This window comes from Rhincodon typus, chromosome 21 (assembly GCF_021869965.1).
Source record: "Rhincodon typus isolate 14 chromosome 21, sRhiTyp1.1, whole genome shotgun sequence".
NCBI lineage: Eukaryota > Metazoa > Chordata > Chondrichthyes > Orectolobiformes > Rhincodontidae > Rhincodon > Rhincodon typus.
The window spans coordinates 5711390-5723940 of NC_063352.1; the positions used below are offsets into that span (position 1 = coordinate 5711390).

Consider the following 12551-nt stretch of genomic DNA (forward strand, 5'->3'; position numbering starts at 1 on the left):
TCTGCTCCTATGATGCTGCTTGGCCTGCTGTGTTCATCCAGCCCTGCACCTTGTTGTCTCGGATTCTGCAGCATCTGCAGTTCCTACTATGCCTGAAAACCATCTTGTGTACACTTCAACCATTTAAATCTTGTAGAACTGGATCCAAATGTTGATGAGACATAGTGCGATGGAAATTTACTACAAGCATTGTTTCTATGTACTAGTCTGTTTGTAACAAAGAACCTTATTCAACCTACTGTTTTTTTGGTTTGAATCCTAGTGGTGACTGATTACAAGTATTACATAACGCTATTAGCTGGAATGTTTGCGTATCACTTTATTTTGAGGCCGGGAGCAATTTGAGACAGCCAAATAGGAATTGGTTGTCAATATTCACATCTATTTTCTTAGTGAGACTTGCACAACTATATGACATCAAATAGTATTGGTGGTATGATTGCCAGGGTGAAGGATACAGTTGCAGCTATACTTCTTCAAGTTGGCGAATTTGTTCATGGGAAGCAGTTTTGCACAAACTATGCTGCACTGCCTGGAGCATCAATAGATTTATCAACGCTACAGGGAAGAACTTATGACAGCTGAACAATTGCTGTAACTTGTGCGACCTAGATCCAGAGTGCAGAACACCACCAAGGTTTGAAGAACAGGTCAGTCATGACCTTGCGTTTTGGCTAGGGCTTCCCAAACTGGAGTGTGGGACCCCAGATGGGCTTGTGAGCTGAAATGTTGGGATCTTTTGCTCTGAGGCAGCAATGGGTGCTAGAGTGCTCTGACCAAGTTATTACTGCTGTTTTCCCAGTTTCTCTGGTCTCATTCAGCAGTCACAACAATTTTGAAGCCACAGAATGGGGTCTTATTGGGAAAATCCTTTTTTTTTTGAGGAGTTGGCTTAACGTATAAATTAATTGCATTTTATAATGACTTGCATTTGCTTCTTGATCAACTTTCTGGCCTTGTGGTAAAGCCCCCACAACTACTCTGTACAGGCCTGTTTTCAGGATTGTTATGGATTCAATTACTTAGTCAGAATTGCCTATTTATAGCAGGAACTTCTCCACTTTAGGTGTGTTTTTCATACCTGTAACTTCACATTGAGGCACAGACTCTTTTGGGGAAGTGTTGGTGTCCCTACCTATGGATCAGAACATCTGAGTTTAAGTCCTGCCTGTTTCATAACATCTTTGAACAGATTGATTAGAAAGTAAAATTGAGGCCTAGGGCTCTCATGTCACATTAATAATGTCTCTACCACTGGACTAGGAGACCTGAGTTCAAGTCCCACCTGCTCCTGAGATGCCTAATGACATCACTGAACAGATTTAGAAAATATCTGTTTCTCAACCCCTTTTGGGCACTTGCGCTGCAGTGATAATGTCCCTACCTCTGAGTCAGGAGCCCTGGTTCAAGTCCCACATGCTTCAAAGGTATGCCATATTGTGTCATCACAGGTTGATTAAAAATACTTAAAATTGAGGCCCTGCAGCAAGCATGGTGGCGTAGTGGTGAGCATAGCTGCCTCCAAGCAGTTGAGCTAGGTTCAGTGCCTAACTATTGCACTTTGTGAATATTTGCAAGTCTTCTAATTCAAACTCCACTGTTGCAGCTGAATTTGAGCTTGTGGGTGTGTTTTAAGAGGCTGTTGTCATGCAGTGTAGTGTCCCTACCTCTGAGCCAGGAGACCTTGGTTCAAGTCCCGTCTGCTCTACAGGTGTGTCATTAACATCCCTAACAGATTCATTAAAAATACCTAAACATGCAATCACTTCATTCAAGATGTGATGCCAGGATGCAATTTAATCTGATCCCAGACTAGGTTCTGCCAATCATCTGGGAGTTAGCTCCCCCTTTCAATTGGAAGCATTCTTTTCCCTGACATACAACAACCCACAATCAAATAAGCACAAAAGTGGAACTGAATTTGAATTCTAAATTTAAATGTGTGTGGGCAGAAGAACCACTGAATGATTTGTTAAGTGCCCGTCTGTTTTGACTTTCTAATTATGGGGATATGGGAAATTGCATGGGTTCAAGCAATTCCATTATTGCTAGTGTTGTAACTTAAGAAGTGATGGTGCTACAAAGGACAAGAAGTTCCTGTTGTCCATACTTCCTGTAACAGACAGGAAATCTTGTGATGGTTTCTTAGTTGATAGACATTATTAGTCATTCAAGTATTAGGAAAAAAAATTAAGAACTTAAGCCTTTTACATGAGAGAGGTCTTCCTTAGTGTCAGATTTATTCACAATGTGAACTTCCTGTTCTGAACAGTAGCACCAACGAATTGATTTTTTTTTTGTTTCTGTTCACATAGAAACACTACCAATAGAAGATAATTGACCAGGTAGTCAGAGTTAGGTTATATTTACAGTTGAGTCTATTTGTTGGGGCCACTTCATTTAAGATCAACATGGGATTTCAGATGTGGAGAGCTGATTCAAGCTCTCGTGCTGTTATCTTTCATCTGCCTTCAGTTATCCTCTGTCGTGGGAATCATAGGAACATAGCAGCAAGAGCAGATTATTCAGCCCATTGGCTGATCTGCCATTCAACACTATACTGGCTGATTGAACACTTTAATGCCTTTTACCCACCTCATACCCATTGGTTATCAGAAATCTACTAATCTCTACCTTAAATATGTTCAAAGGTTCTGGGGTAGAGAATTACAAAGGTTCACACATCCCTGAAAGAAAATATTGCTTCATATCTTGAGCTTAAGTGTCATCCATCCTAATTTTAAATTGTGTCCCTGGTTCTAGACTACCCAACTGGAGGAAAAATCCGAACTGCTTTTACCTTGTCTATCTCTATGTATTTTTAGGTTTCAGTGAGATCATCACTCATTCCTTGAAACTCTAGAGCATGTAGGCCAAGCTTGCCCAATCTCTTGTCATAAGACAGTTCTACCATTCTGGGAAGAAGACTGGCAAGCCTACGTTGCACTTCTTCTATGGCAATAATATCTTTCCTGAGATAGAGACTAAATCAATAACTAATTTATTATCTGTAGTTGAAAGAAAACCAAGATAAAGGAAATGAAAACAGAAATGGTGCAAATACTCAAGTTCAGGCAGCATATGTGGAGAGTTGATGTTCCAGATACAAGATAATTGATCAGGCAGAATTCAAACCACTGGTGGGATAGGAGGTTCAACTAAGGTGGAACCCCAAGAATTGACATGCTTGTTGATGAACTGTTTCTTCTTGATGACTACACCAATATCTTCTTATTTGGTTCACAATTCAGCAGCAAAACTTACTCTCAGCAAAATCATTGCGTTTTTTTTAATGCCCCAAAAATCTTCGATTAATGGTTAGTATAATGTTAAAATGGATTTAACTATAAAAATAGACTCTTTTGGAGAAAGCGATTTTGTTATTATCATGGTGGAGCCAGGGTTTTTTGACAATGGTTGCGGCCGTGTAAGATGCACAGAGTTGAAAACCAGAGATGTTTTTCTAATTGGAATTGAGATAAAGGAAAGTGACAAGTGCTAACATTTATATCATGCCCTCCATGTAGAAACATGTCTCGTGGCCAGCCACAATTATAACTTAAATAGGTACTGAGCCAAAGAACATGTTAGAAAAGTGAATTCTGCCTGGTCTAAATTAAGTACAATAATGGCAGATTTTTTGACGATACTAATAATGGTACCTTCTCTGCTAGGTCTCCTGCAGACATATACTAAATGCAAGTTGACCTTCCCTGACCTGGATTTAGAGAATTCTGGTGTGGAACATCATTGGTAAGACTTTTGATTAGCCTTATAAACAAATTGGAATTCTGACCAAGGTTGTAGTAAACTGTAGTAACTTTGTCTGGTAGAACCAGTGCCCCATGATCATGGGGTTTTGTGGGTCCACTGAGGGAAAGCAGTCAAAAAATGTGCAGTTAAAGCTGTCAGAATATGCACGTTGAGAGGTGTGTGTACGTAATGTCTCTTTGGTTTGAAATCTCCTAATTCAGACAGATATTTCCTACTAATAATTAGTGGAATTTGATTGTAAACTTTGAAATCAGACTTCAACCTTTTCTATTACACTGACCTGACCTTGATGTTCCAGTTCATTAATCATTGTGTTCTGGGCTTATTGCCTAAATTTAATTGTTGCCTTAAGGAAAGCAAATCAAATTTGCTCAATTAAACCAATATGCTTTTTCAGAAAAAAAAAAAAAAATTTGAAACCGAAGTTTTACAACCAAATACAGGTAACCATGGAACCAAACGCGCAGGTTGTCTGTAGTTCACTGATTAGTCATTATTGCAGATGCTGGAAATCTGAAAGTTTGGAAAACAAAAAACTTCTGGAGGCATTTGGCAGGCCAGGCCTCATCTGTGGAGAAAACAAACAAGTTAATGTTTCAAGCATAAGAAGTTCTCACCTGAACAGGAAAGCATTACAGATGAACAGTATTTAAAAAGGACATTAGCAGTGGGAGTAAAGCACAAATACCAGGAAAGGCGATTGACCTTGACATCAAGGCACCATTTGACACAGTATCGCATCGATGATCCCTTGCAAAATGGGAATAGGGGGTGGTGTTAGTGCTGGTGGGAGGGATATATTTTCTGGCAATTTATTGTACCTAGCACTAACAAAAATAGTATGGTTGTGGACAGTGGGTGCATTGGAAACACCATCGCCTTCACGTTCTCCAAGATGCATACTGATCCTCATTTGGAGCTACGTTGCTGTTCCGTTGCTGTTCCTATGCTGTTACTGCAACAAAACCTGAAACTCCTTTCCAAACATAACTGCAGATGTTCTTACACTCCAAGGACTGAAAAAATATCAAGAAGAGAACTCGCCATCTCCCTGTCCATGGCTAGAATGGATTGGTAATAAATATCCGCCTGGGCCACATCCTGTGAACAAACTAAAGCAACAGCTAAGCTGGTGCAGCAAGGATGCAGCTGATGTTAGAGGCCCAAGTAGATGGTCTTGGTGTTACAGAGGGTATAGGAGTTCATCTTGGTACTAAATGGGATGCTAAGGCTACCAAAGTTCTGTCGCAGATGGTGACTAGGGATAGAGTTGTGTTGCCAGTTTCATCCCAGACTACAAACAGATTAAGATGATTGTGGAGGAATAGTTATTAATAGTCAATCAGAGCCACATAGGTCGTGTGTGACTTTAAGGGTTTCCATATGTTGGCAATAGCAGAAACCTGATTGGAGGGCTTCAAATGTGGAGTTATGGGAAATACTGTCATGGATTTATAAGACAAAAGCAGAGATTTTAAAAAGGAAAGTAGTGTTCGGAGTTTAACCAGTCTCTTTGGGAATTTGTTGCAGAAGCAGCAGATAATGGATTTTGGCCTTTCTAAACATGAATATATTTAGTTTTCAAAAGCCTTTTAATAAGTTAGTACATGTGGAATCAATTCAATAGCAAAATGTATAGCAACTGAATACAGAACAGATCTTGCTGCTCATGAGAATGGTGGAAGCAGGGACAATTAATTGTTTCAAAATATTATTAGAATGGTTCCCGAGGGAGATTTAACTTGCAGAGTTGTGGGGATAGTGTTTGGCAGTGGAACAAACTGGATTGCTGCATAGAGCCAACATTAATTTGATGGGCTGATTGACTTACTGTGCTGTAGTGATTGCATGACTGTAAAGATGGTACCAGGTTCCTGCAGGCTCCTACCATCCTGTTGAGCAAATTGTTATGCCTGAAATCTGGAAGACTGTACATTCAAATATTTATAAGCATTTATTCCTCAACTAACTCAATTTGTGCATGTATTATATGCATAGTAAATTAAATATTACCACAAGTAATTGGTAAAGTTGGGAAAAATTCTGAATCAAATAGTATTCATTCTTGCTCAATTTAATCAGCAAACTAATATCTTATTCGAATAACAATTGTTTTAGGCCACAGAACAACATGAATTATTTGAAACTCGCTTGTCTAATTTTGTCCATTTTACTACTTAGAAGTGATTGTTTTGTACGAGTGTCACACACAAATCGTTGAAGGTGGCAGGACAGGCTCCAAGCAGGAGGTTAGTAGGTAAAATTAGCTTGTGTGCGATTGGGGGTAGTGTATCAGTATAGATTGAAAATTGACTAATAGAAAGCAGTGTTGGAATAAACTGATCATTCTCAGTATGATGGGCTGCTGCTGGAGTGCTACAGCCAGAGTCAGTTCCAGGTCTACAACTGTTCACAATATATATAAATGATTTGAATGTGGAGACTGAATATTTTCACAGTCGTTGATGACACCAAACTAGGTGGGAATGCAAGTTATAAGAAGGTTGCAAGGGGTCTTCAAGCGGACTTGGACAGACTAAGTGAATGGTCTAGGATAGACCATTATGTTGTAAATAAGTGTGATGTTATTCACTTTGGTAGAAAGAAATATTTATTAAATGGTAAGAGGATGGGAAAAGAGGGTATTCAATCGGATCTGGTTATCCTTGTCCATTGGGCATTAAAGGCCAGCGTGTAGGCGCAGCAAGAAATTATATGAAATATGGCATTAATTTCAAGAGGAATGGAGTTCAGAGGGAAGATGTCTTACTGCAGTTTTACAGAACCTTGGTGAGACCTCACCTGGAGTATTGCTTTGGGTTCCCTATCTAAGGAAGGATATACTTGCCCTTGAGGGGGTATGGCAAAGTCACCAGATTAATTTCTGGCATGATGGGATTTTCTTACTGAGAAGAAACTGTGGGAGTTGGATTTGTATTCTCTCGAGTTTAAAAGAATAAAAGGTGATCAAATTGAAAACTTACTAAATTCTTGCAGGCATGACTAGGTACATAGGCTGTTTTCTCCTGGCTAGTGGTCCCAGAATATGGGGACAAACTCAGGATTAGGGTTAGGCTGTTTAAGATAGAGATGAGGGGGATTCTTTACTGCAGAGGACTTAATCATTTAAGCAGGTTCAAGACAGAAATTGATAGGCCCAGTTTAGTGAGTAGTTAGAATTCATATTGTACTGCCTGATTGTGTGGTAGTCAGTTCCAGTTCCGAGTGAAATATTTGAGGTAATTGAGTTATTATTTGAAAAGATAGAATGTTTAGAGATATAGAGAGACGGCCGGGGACTGGAACTCAGTGAATTACTCATTCAGAGGGCCAGCACAGGAAAATGAGCTAAATGACAACTTTTTGTGCTATAACTATTCTATAGTGGAGTATGAATTATCGATCCCAGTTTGTGTGCAGTGGACAGTTTGATTTATAGGTTAAATGTGCTATATGGATGCAAGTTGTTGATGTGACTGTGTGTATAATTTTCCATATAAAAGCTATTTCAAAAAATCCTCATTTATTGTGGTTGGTTGGCTCACCGAGCTGGTTCATTGTTCCGCAGATGTTTCATTACCCTGCTGGGTAACATCATCAGTGCAGCCGCCGATGAAGCGCTGTTGTTTTCCCGCCTGTCATTTAAACTCTGGTGTCTGTTGAGCTGGGTTACCTCACTTCCGGTTTTCCTTTGCAATGGAGTGTATATGGGGTCTAGCTCTATGCGTTTATTGATGGCTTACTTAGTTTCCTTATCCATGTGGATGGAGATGAGTGAATATTGGTCTAGTCTTTTTGTTGCCAGTTACCAACACCACAAGAGTACGTGAACATCAACTGGCAACAAAAAGACACGACCAATACTCACTCATCTCCATCCACATGGATAAGGAAAACTACCAATTCGATTGGGACAACACCAGGATCCTGGGACAGGTGAAGCAGAGACAAGCATGGGAATTCCTAGAGGCCTGGTTCTCCATTAAGAAAGCCATCAATAAACATATAGAGCTAGATCCTATATATACGCCGTTGTGAAGGAAAACAGGAAGTGAGGTAATCCAGCTCTAAGGACACCAGAGTTTAAATGACAGGTGGGAAAACACAACAGCTCTTCAGCGGAGGCTGCACTGATGATGTTACCCAGCAGGGTAATGAAACATCTGTGTAACAATGAACCAGCTCGGCGAGCCAACCAACAACAACTTCCTCAACCCGAGCTACAAATCTTCTCTAAAACCTTAGAAATCGTCATTTAAATTAGTTGCAACTTTTATTCCATCTCGTACTTTGGCACATGAGCAAAACACCATTAAAATAGCAGCTATGGTGCCCAGCACTTGGTGTATCGATGCTGTGTGCTTATAGTGAGTTCATAATTTACCAGATGGATGTTGCGAGAGCCTATAAGGAAATCAGTAATGGCTGTTTGGAATCATCTAAAGAATGATGGTAAAGAATATAAGTTCTTTGGTCAAACTATTCAGATGAATAAAGTGCATGTTATAGTAATTACCAAAAGAAAGACAGACAACATTAAATACTGAAGAACTGAATAGGAACACCTCAAATTTGAGGTTTCTGGATAGGTAATGCAAAAGGGTACATCTTACTAACCCAACAAATCGGGCAGTAAAGAGAAACCCTTTTGATTTGCTCAGTTCTGATATCTTCAAACTGAAATCATCCAACTAAAACGCTCAAATGTCACCTTCTAAAATTTTTTTTAAAAACTGTTTTTTTAAAAAAAAGTCTGAGCTCGCACCTTCTAAAGTTCCAAGCAACTTTGTATGAGTGAATGGTGTATTTCATCTAGGTTTGGCAATGGAAATATTTTCCATTTCATCTGCCAATGATTAATTCTGGGAAACATTGTTCAATAAATGCTAAGTAACCACAGCCTCATTAAATTGAAAAACAAATCTAGTAGCACTATTTAATATAAAAAGCTATAGACATTTCTGTTTCAATATCTGCTTATATTGTACTATGTTGTAACCTAATCTCTTTATATGCTTATTCCTGATACAAATATATATTGAACTGAAGAGTTAGCGACAACTTTCATAGTATCATTTGTCTATCATTAAGTCTAGGACTCATGTTTTATTTTCTTAGATGAACTCCTTTCGTTTGTTTTATTCACTGATGTAGGTGATGATGCCTGTGCCAGCCTTTATTGCCCATCTCTAGGTGCTCTCAAGAAAGTTGTAGTGAGCTGCTTGACTTCAGATTCATCATTTTGAATAAAAACTGAAGACACTAAATTTGGATTATTGCTGCCAGTCATAAATTGTTTGGTACAGTCCATACAAAATGATAAATGTATCTTTGAATATAAAAATGATGAAGCCTGTGAATGTTGGCCTTCAGTGACTGCTGTCGAGGAAAACCACATTTTCCAAACAGACTTTCAAAATAATTTTTACTGAAACTTCACAAATTGCCTTCTGAAAAGTCTGTAAAGTTTCAACAGTGAACATTTTAAATAATGTAATTTGCATCATGATGGTATAGATATGCTAGAAAGTGAATTCACTATACCTTAGCCTTTTTTCTTTCCATCGAATTCCCGTATGCCTAATGGCTGTTTCTGTGGCATGATATATTTTCTAGGAAAAACTTTGGGGATTTTTGTGTTCTGTTTTCAAGTTGGATGTTATGTATAAATTGAACTGTATAAATTTAAAGGCACCCTTCAAATTGAACTTCCCAGTAGATCCACAGTATCTGTTACCAATCGTGACATTAATTTCGAGCATTGTCTTCAGCTGAGGTACAAGTTCCCAGCTCTGAAGATCATTTTGAGAGTTTAGGATCCCATTAAAACAACAGAAATCTGCCTCAATTATTTACAAATATTTCGAATTATTTATCACTTGCATAATCCATATTCCATGTTGGTTTATCAACTATTGTTGAATCTTCTGTTAACAAAAATTTATAGGTACAAATTAGAGATGAGAAACACTAGTCAACGTGGAAAAATATGTATGCAAGAATGAGAGGAAGCCCTAGCAGGAACTGCATCTGAGTGAAAAGCAGTGACCGTTTGGTGCTGGTTTTGAAATGGAAGTTCAGTTGAACAGGAAATGTATTCAGACTTTTTATAGTGTTGATTCTGCTCTGACAGTGCAAGAGGAATACTTTGTATTGTATGAATTTTACCATTAATGTTGGATCTGTAATTGATGTCATTGGGATACTTTGAAATACTAAGTATCCAGTTCATACTGAACAAAAGAACTGCAATATGCACCCATTAGAGGCCATATCAGTTGTTTCCAGACTCCTGTGTGAGTATCCCTTGGTGCCTTTTGACTTAGTGCTGGGAACCTCTTGCTCAACTCTGCAATTTTCAACTTGATTGGCAAAAGCCATCATGTAGAAAATTTAGTAACTACATGCCAGTAAGCAAGCCTATACAAAAAAGTGAAATGAATTTCTTAGTCACTGCTGTTCATAGTGCTTAATATACTGAGTAAAGATGGAGATGACCTCACTTGGAAATCTGTTGACTTAAACAACACAAGTGAAGGGCATCCAATTTGACTGTTTTAGAAAGACCCTACATATGTAAGCTTATTTAGATTCACATGACCTGTTCCTACACTTGATTGGAGTTTGGGCTCCACTGACTTTTTATATTGCTGCATTGAGGATCAAGTCCATGGTAAACACCTGTGAAGTGGCACATTAGTTGTATTATCACAGTGCTGAAGGTTATCATCATTATTTGGGGAAGTGCTGTCAATTACTGATGGAAAAATATTTCTATTTATTGTAATTAAGGTTATTATGTTCCCTGCATTTCTGAATACTGGGGAGTTAATATGAACTGGGATGTTGCAAGACTATTTTCGAGTACTTTCGAGTCTTGGAATAATAAAAATTCTATGCGCACAAATTACTTTGTTAAAATCAGATTTCCTTCTTACTGTTGCTGATTTGTTTTGTCAAGTGAAAGGCGAATTCAGAAAAAAGGGAAGCAGGACTGAGAAAGAGGGCAATATGATCTTTATTTTACTTCCTAAAGTTCACCCTGTGGGTTTTCAAATACTACTGAGAACAAATTGAGATTTTGAGAATAAATAAAATTTATGAAACAATATTTTTTGTTTTTAAATGATTCCTATGATATTAAGACCTTAAATGAGAAATAAAGATGGAAGCTAAATCCTTAATGGGAAAATCTAGCATTGAAGTTTTTTTTTTTGTTTTGGAGTTAAAATTTTACTGTTTAAAACTTTTGGCAGCAGATTTTACATACCAACAGCTGATTATTTGAATGAAAGACAAGAAAAGGAAGTACCTGGAATCATAGTCTTAGCCATTGCTAAGCAACCGCTGACAGCTACTTAGCTGTAATAGTTTGCCGTTTGAAGTACTAAAACATTTTGTAATTTTTTTTGAGCTGATAATTTGTCAGTATGTATTTATTTTGTGCTATAATTTTAATTGTGCATTTGTTTACATCAGAAATGTGAATAAAACTTGGATTTATATAATACCTTGTTGGTCTTTGGACAGTCCAAATGGAGATTTTTGTCACCATAACCAAATGTGGCAGTTGCATTGTACACACTGACCCAGAAATTGTTGGAACAGACATCTCAATAGTGTGTGGTATATATTGGATTTTGTTTTTTTTTTAAAACCTCCCTCTAGCAAATGAAAATTTTGCACTGCAAGTGTTGTAAATGCAAATTTATAATGGTGCAGCTTGTCAAAGGGATCTGGAATCTCATGGATGCCATTCCAGTGGGCTATCTTCATAACGAATGAAATAAAAGGACAGAGAAAATAACCGAGCAAATAGAATGAAAAAATGGAAATAGGATAAATTACATTTGAATTAAGATAGAAAGGACAAAGATGAAATGGATTAAAAGGAAAAAGAGAAGAAAAATCAATGTTCAAAACTTGATGCACAAGTTACTACAACTCAATTGTATGTTATGTTAAAGTGAGTAATAACACTGACTGTTAGAAAGCTAAATTTGATACCAGCCACTTATGGGTCAAAGGTGTAAATTGTGATCTGATTCAGAGGAGGAGACGTAGGTAATGCAGTGAAGTTTTTAGGTCTATGAGCATGAGACTAGGGTTCCATTGTTCCCTTTCTGGACCTCGAGCTTATCTGGTACATCAGAAGCATAAGTCAAGTTATTAATCAAATCTTTGAGACATGAGTTACCAAACCTAAATAGCTTCAGTGAGATTAATTCTTATTAATAGCATATGTCCAGCAACTTCACAATGCACGTGTCCACAGTGAGATGTTTGTTTCAGTTTTGGCGAGGCAGATGGCCGAGCAAATCATCCTGTAATTTAGTGAATCAGAAATTCTGGCTTATTTCCCCTTCACCAATTACTGGACATTTTTATGATCTAACACTGAACATCGTGAACTCTTTTATTCTTCCATTATTTTGACAAATTGTTTGTTTGTTTTTGCTGGGTTTGCTTGAGGGGCTGTGTTGACCAGGACTCTAGGAGAATTCCTGACTCTTCAACTACTGCCATTGGATCTTTTATGTCCATTTCAACAGGCAAGTTTGATATTTTACCCAAGTACTAGCATCTAACAACAATGTAGCACTTTAGTACTGCACTGAAATTCCAGGCCAGCCTTCCTATTCAAGTCAGCTGATAGAACTACGAACTGAACTAACCTTACCAAAGCCCTTTTATATTTAATAGCATCGCTACTGCTGAAACCCTCAGCATTAATATTTTGGGGGTTTGCATTGACCAAAAACTGAACTGGACCAGCT

At 38.0% G+C, this 12551-nt stretch overlaps 1 protein-coding gene across 4 annotated transcripts in view; it reads left to right on the forward strand.

Annotated features, from left to right (window-relative positions):
- Positions 1-12551, forward strand: part of mrtfba (myocardin related transcription factor Ba) — a 242285-nt gene that overhangs the window by 28492 nt on the left and 201242 nt on the right. For 3 of the 4 annotated variants that reach the window (XM_048609801.1, XM_048609803.1, XM_048609804.1), the window contains exon 2: positions 3675-3753. The exons of the other annotated variant lie outside the window; for it this stretch is intronic. The gene's annotated coding sequence lies outside the window, so the exon portion shown is untranslated. The remainder of the gene's footprint in view (positions 1-3674; positions 3754-12551) is intronic. 4 annotated transcript variants of the gene reach the window in all.